Genomic DNA, 7,592 nt, shown 5'->3' on the forward strand with positions numbered 1-7,592 from the left:
AGGACTTGTACAGATTAGCGAGACAGAGAGATAGAGATGGGAAGGATGTGCAACAGATAAGGGCGATTAAAGACAGAGATGGAAAGGTGCTAACAAGTGAGGAGAGTGTGCAGAGAAGATGGAAGGAGTATTTTGAGGAACTGATGAATGAGGAAGATGAGAGGGAAAGCAGGGGGGAAGAGGTGAATATTGTAGAGCAGGAAGTAAAGATTAGAAAGGATGAGGTGAGGAAGGCTCTGAGGAGGATGAAGAGTGGAAAGGCTGTTGGTCCAGATGACATACCTGTAGAGGTGTGGAAGTGTCTAGGAGAGACAGCAGTGGAGTTTCTATCTAGTTTGTTCAACAGGATTTTAGAGAGTGAGAAGATGCCTGAGGAATGGAGGAGAAGTGTACTAGTGCTGATCTTTAAGAACAAGTGTGATGTGCAGAGTTGTAGCAACTACAGAGGTATAACGTTGATGAGCCACACAATGAAGCTATGGGAAAGAGGAGTGGAAGCTAGGCTAAGAAAGGAAGTGGATATTTGTGAGCAGCAGGATGGCTTCATGCCCAGAAAGAGCACTACTGATGCAATTTTTGCTCTGAGAATGTTAATGGAGAAGTATGGAGATGGTCGGAAGGAGCTGCATTGTGTATTTGTGGATTTAGAGAAAGCGCACGACAGAGTGCTGAGCGAGGAGCTATGGTACTGTATGAGGATGTCAGGAGTGGCAGAGAAGTACGTCAGAGTAGTTCAGGATATGTATGAGAGGAGTACGACAGTAGTGAGATGTGCTGTAGGTCAGACAGAGGAGTTCAAGGTGGAGGTGGGGCTACATCAAGGATCGGCTTTGAGTCCCTTCTTGTTTGCTATGGTGATGGACAGGTTGACAGATGAGGTTAGACAGGAATCTCCGTGGACAATAATGTTTGCAGATGACATTGTGATCTGTAGTGAGAGCAGAGAGCAGGTGGAGGAACACTTGGAAAGGTGGAGGTCTGCTCTGGAAAGAAGAGGAATGAAAGTCAGTCATGGTAAGAGGGAATACATGTGTATGAATGAGAGGAAGGGAATTGGAACAGTGAGGTTACAGGGGGCTGAGGTCAAGAAGGTGCAGGAGTTTAAGTATTTGGGGTCAACAGTCCAGTGTGATGTGGAGTGTAGGAAAGAGGTGAAGAGGCGAGTGCAGGCACGTTGGAGTGGGTGGAAATACAATACAGTAGTGAGACCAGCTATGCTGTATGGGTTAGAGACTGTAGGAGTGAGGAAAAGACAAGAGGCAGAGATGGAGGTAGCAGAGGTGAGGATGTTGAGGTTCTCTTTAGGAGTGACCAGGATGGACAGGATTAGGAATGAGCACATCAGAGGGACAGCTCAGGTCGGCTGTTTTGGGGACAAGGTCAGAAGGCCAGATTGAGATGGTTTGGACATGTGCAGAGGAGGGATAGTGGTTATATTGGTAGAAGCCTACAGTGTCTTATGGACTTCCTGCAAGGCTCGGATGGCTGCAGCCTGTTAATCAGATAAAAAGTGCTGAGCTCACATTGTATTTTCAGGTACCAACTGAACAGATCTTATTGAGAGTACGACTAAAGAGAAGCTTCTTTTAAAACACTGCAGTGTAAGAAAAAACAAAACAGATAGACCTTGAGTTATCTGCCAGTCATTTGTTTGCATGCATCTTTTCACAAAAGGGGCCCATATCTTTACATTCACCATTATTACCCTTGGCCAAAGAAATGTCATACAGCTGTAACTGTGAAGCTGTGAGACTGGCAGTGAGAAAGTAGAGGTAATCATTCCAGTACATAGCAAATGTGCACAGTTTTTAATTTTTTAACTCTAAGCCATGTCTGTTCGTAGTGCTTGTCAGCACCATGATGAATATATGAAGTGCAATGCAAATCTTCAGATTGCATAAAATCTGTGTGTTCAACCACCACCAGTTTAGCTTCAGTAACAAGTGAAAAAAATCAGTGGACCATTTGAACAAAGTGAGATTCTAAGTTTACACATAAGATCTCTGCAGGACAGCGTGAAGAGAGCAGAAAACAATGTTTAAATCATCTTCCCTCAGGGAGGGAGCAGCTCCTGAATCAACAGGGAATGTAACTAACTGTCCCTGAATAAAGAATATGAACTGAGGAAATTGTTCACATTCAGCAATCACAAGGGCATGCAAAGGTTTATGGCCACGCAATAAACGGTCTGGGGTCACAACCACACAAATGACTGCATACCATGACTTGGAAGTATCAGCTAATAAACTGAAAGGGTGCTATTATAAAATGTTTTTAAGGCTCTTAACAGTTTGTCTCCATTTTCCCTCACTGAATTAGTGCATTGGCACAAACCTTCAAGGTCCCTCAGATCTTCAAGCCACTTTCTTGTAGAGGTTCCAAGGGCCAGATATAAACACTGGGGTGACCGTGCTTTTACTGTTGCAGCCCCTAAATTGTGGAATAGTCTACCTTTTAATTTTAGGTCAGCTACTGACCTCAGTACTTTTAAATCATTGCTTAAAACATTTATTTGGCTTGGCTTTTAATACACAGTAGGGCTTTTAAATTCCTTTTAATTTAAATTTATTGAACATATGTTAACTGTGTATTTGTGATATTGTGCTTTTATTTTTAGTTTTGGGCTGATCTTAATTACTCTATTGATGTTTACTGTTTGGCCCCATTTTACCTCACTGAAGTAGTGTTATGGTTTAGTCCCCCTCACCAGGAGGGTGAGGGAGAACTGGGGTTGGACTCAAGATGGCCGACCCAGGTGCTAGTACAAAAAAGGAGGTTTAATGGAATAAAAACAACAAAAAGACAACATAACAGGGTCCATAATACCAGGGTCCTGCACAGTATCTTAGCTGTTCCTAGGACTGCACTCTTCTAGACAGAGATCTCAGATATTGTTCCTGGGATCTGTTGGAGCCACTCTCCCAGTTTGGGGGTCACAGCCCTCAATGTTCCTGTTACCACGGGGACCACTTGTGCCTTCACCCTCCACATCTTTTCTAGCTCTTCTTTCAGCCCTTGGTATTTCTCAAGCTTCTCTGTTCCTTCTTCCCGATGTTGCTATCGCTTGGGATTGCTACATCTATCACTACTGCCTTCTTCTTCTGTTTGTCCACTACTACTATGTCCGGTTGGTTGGCCAATACCAGTTTGTCAATTTGTATCTGGAAGTCCCAGAGGATCTTAGCTTGGAGGGGATACACCTTTGGAGGTGTATCCCATTTTGACTTTGGGACTTCCAGCCTGTACTTGGCAGATGTTTCTGTACCCTATGCCAGCCACTTGGTTATGTTGTTCCATGTATGCCCTGTCTGCTAGCATCTTGCACCCCACTGTTATGTGCTGGATTGTCTCAGGGGCATCTTTGCACAGCCTGCACTTGGGGTCCTGCCTGGTATGGTAGAACCCAGCCTTTATTAATCTTGTACTTGGAGCCTGTTCCTGTGCTGCCAGAATTAGTGCCTCTGTGCTGTCTTTCAGTCCAGCTTTGTCCACCTGGTAGGATTTTTCAATATCAGCCACTCCTTTTATTTGTAGTTCCTAATGTTAGGTCAGCTACTGACCTCTTATTTGTTGGTGGTGGTCGGGCAAGATGGTGCCGCTGTTGGCTTGCCATCTGCCCCTCTTATGGTTTTGCTGTTTTCTTATAGTATTTATTTGGCTTGGCTTATGATAAACAGTAGGCCTGATGCATTCCTTTGCCTGGCATTAGAAATACAAAACTCGGTGGTTAGATCCTCTAACATCCACCAAAATAATCAATCAGAACTATTTTTTTATTTGCACTTGTAAGATTTGAATCATATAGGCTTCAGTTACTTTATAAGCTTTAGTTACTGCGACGTGGCAGGAGAGCCGGACTCCATGTAAGACTGAAATCCTGCCAGTACCTTTCATAACTTTATTTTCCTTTAATTACTTTTAGATGGAGCACTTCTTGGAGCATGGCTGCCATGTTGGATTTTGACCCACAACTACTGCTTTCTTCAACCGGTTGGTGTAGATGTCACACACAAGTAATATACCACTTCTCATCAGAATTAATTTGACAGGTCACCAATCAGAATCGTTCCTCCTGTCCTTAGCCCCGCCCCCAACCAATCAGAATCGTTCTTCCGGTTCTTAGTACCCCCACCCCCCAACCCTTAAATCTGTAGACAAAGATAAGCAAATTGTGGTTAACGGTATATGATTAATTTTAAAGATATCGGTTGTAGTCCCACCCCACATATGGTAACATAGATAAGTATTTAAGGAATTACTGTGGTTAACTGTATAACTGTATAGGATTGATATTAAAGATATCGGTTGTAGCCCCACCCTGCATATGGTGACATAAATAAGTACACAACTTGTTCTTGATAAGTTTGAATGTTTCTTACTTGTAAAAAGATCTATTTAAGAGTGATGGAGTGTAAAATAAAGACCTGACATCGACTCTGCAGGTTATTGTTCATTTACTCCTTTTTGTACAGAAAATAATCTCTGTACAGAATGCCAACTCAGTCTCAGGGTGGAAAAAGCTCAGTGAACAGCATATGACTGCGCTTCTTATATTATAACATATATCCAAATAGATAGGGGAAACACATTACCTTTTTAGATCAAGAGATCATCCCTCTGCCCAGGTCAAATCAGTTTTATTAGTCGCAAGTTGTTTTTTTGACAGGTTTTCCACGACCCCCCACTCGTTCACATAGCTATGCAGCGGTTGGTCCTCTGTAATCACAGATAAGAACGCAGTACCTTTTGGAGATAAACACAAGTTTTTCTGTCACAGCCAAAATATGCTGCTGCTGGACCAAGTCATGTCAACTTGGACATTTGTTCTAACTTTTTCGAAGCTAGCAGACCAAGATAACTAATCACCAGGCAGCTGTGGAGCCAAGGAAACCCTTAGTGATGCGCTGGGTCATGATAGTTAGAAATTCACCCCAGTATCTCTAAGAATTGATTTGATTTGATTTGATTTATTCTTTCAAACATGTAACAACAGTCAATATGTCAACACACATAATTCCACACATATCCATAAATATATTTTCAATTTGCTCATACCTAGTACATGCTTGAACGGAGTAGGAAGAAGTTAGACTTATCTAGTCCTACCCCTTAACATCATCTTATCATCATTGGTTTGCAAGCAGTATTACTACATGGATAATTTTGTTCTACACCACGCTAGTGATATACTAAAAACACCACACTCCCAATGTTACACCTGATTAATCGTTAAGCCTGTTCTTGCCCATATCTTGATTGACACATACCTTTATATTTATGTTTAAACTCATCAATTTTCTTACTGTTTTTTATGTCCACACTTAAATTATTCCATAGTTGTACCCCACTTATGGAAATACAGAATCTTTTTTTGGTTGTACGTATAGCATGAATTTTATAATTTAATTTTTCAAAGCTAGCAGACCAAGATAACTCTAATCAGCAGGCAGCTGTAGAGCCAAGGAAACCCTTAGTGATGTGCTGGGTCATGATAGTTAGAAATTCACCCCAGTATCTCTAAGAATTATATCCACATTGGGTGATTAGGCATTTCACAATTTTTACCTGATGCTAAAGTAGCATAGAAACACAAGATGCAATTCCTGCTTAGTGAAACAAACCACAAAGTCCACAGATATGATATACATTTTGGATTTAATGATATACACTTTCAGAGAATTTCATTATATCAGATGTCCACAGCAAATAGCAAACAGCAAGTGCTAGTAGCACATTCAGTGTACTTACTGTGCTGAAATGTAAACAAATATAGGCTAAAAAAATACTGATGCACACCACAGTGTAACTGACTGAATCCATGGCCATGTAATTCCTGTTTCTTGTACATGTTGAGTTTCTATTTGCTCATTAAAGTGAAGCCTAATAATGCCTAACCCAACATTATCCAAAAGAGCTGATAAAATCACAGCATAGCATAATTGATGTAAACCAACTAGACATCAGTCCAAGTCATTTTACTGACAGGTAATTAGCAAATAATAATTTGGTATTGGAGAAGGGTGGAACGTATCTGTATTTGATTGGATTGCATCTGGAGCAGGTTTATTGAGTGAACTGCTGTTTAACGTTTGTTCCATGTATCTGTGCTCGTGCTGATACCCGGTATTCTCTGAATTCAATTAGCCAAGCTACTTATAAATAAGGAATGACATGTTGTCAACCCGTAGCGTAAACTTAACCCAACCATAAACATAGAGGCAGCAGATCAGAAAAAGTCTCTTTGGGTTATTTTGAAAGGCCTGTTTTGTTAAATATAAGGATTCTGTTTTAATGTTTGTCAGCAGATAGAATATGTCAAATGTCAAATGAAAGCATATGTCCCTGTAAACCCTTACGTTATGCTTTAGTCCAAATAAACCCTTAGCAACACTAATGGCCAAGATGGAATACTATCAGACATCCCCCTAATTATTAATACTTGTCATATCATGTCTAAATTATTTTAAGTGCAAAGGTATTAAAGGCAGGGTTGGTGATTCTTTTCAGAAGCATTCTCTTTTTATCCAGATGGCAATGAATACATTAAAGGTGCAGACAACATATAGAAAAAGATGTAATCTGTGGCAGCGGCAGCAGGACTGAAAAAATTCATCCCAAACAAAACAACTGGCTGTCAACCTAACTTCTTACTTGCACACACTCAGCCCATGCACTCAATGTCAAGAGTCTCCCACAAGGCGTTACAGTTGCAGGCATACCTGTTACTGTTACAGGCCATACCTTCCCCTTTGACACATACAGGCTATGTTGTTGTTGTTGTTGCTGCCAAAAGTTGCTACCTGCATGCAGTGTGCAGTATGAGAATGAAAAGACCGCTGCAAAGAACAGACTCCTTTTACATGCAACCACAGGTGAGGAAAATAGCAACAGTAGTCAGCTCTAAGTGTATAGATAGGACTGTAACGCAGTTAACCATCTTGGTAACTCAACACTGCATGTGGCCTTCGATGCCCTGTTTTGAATGGAGCCAGATTGAAACAGTACAGTCATAATGGAGAGGCTTCAATAGTGGTAATGTGACATAAAAGAGCGCTCATTTTCCATCTTAATAGCCTCCATTAAACCTATATTTGTTACAATTAAAATTACTGTAAGTCACAAAAACATTTTTAACCCCAGGGCCTTTAATGTTGCGCACAGGTCTGGCTATGCAAATTTGGTGGCGCACGCATGGCGCACAAAGCCAAAGACAGAGTAACAAACCAGGAATCTCTCTCCTGCCACTCCTGAGAGGCTAGAGAGGACAAAAGTTACGAATTAGGCGCTTCTCCTCAGAGAGCCAAAGGCAGCTAAGATACCTTCATTTCGGTGAAGATTAGCATCTGTTGTTGTTGCTGAGAAAAGTTGCTACCTGCATGCAGTGTGCAGTATGAGAATGAAAAGGCCGCTGCAAAGAACAGACTCCTTTTACATGCAACCACAGGTGAGGAAAATAGCAACAGTAGTCAGCTCTAAGTGTATAGATAGGACTGTAACGCAGTTAACCATCTTGGTAACTCAACACTGCATGTGGCCTTCGATGCCCTGTTTTGAATGGAGCCAGATTGAAACAGTACAGTCATATGGAGAGG

This window comes from Monopterus albus, unplaced genomic scaffold, assembly GCF_001952655.1.
Source record: "Monopterus albus unplaced genomic scaffold, M_albus_1.0 scaffold47.1, whole genome shotgun sequence".
Taxonomy (NCBI): domain Eukaryota; kingdom Metazoa; phylum Chordata; class Actinopteri; order Synbranchiformes; family Synbranchidae; genus Monopterus; species Monopterus albus.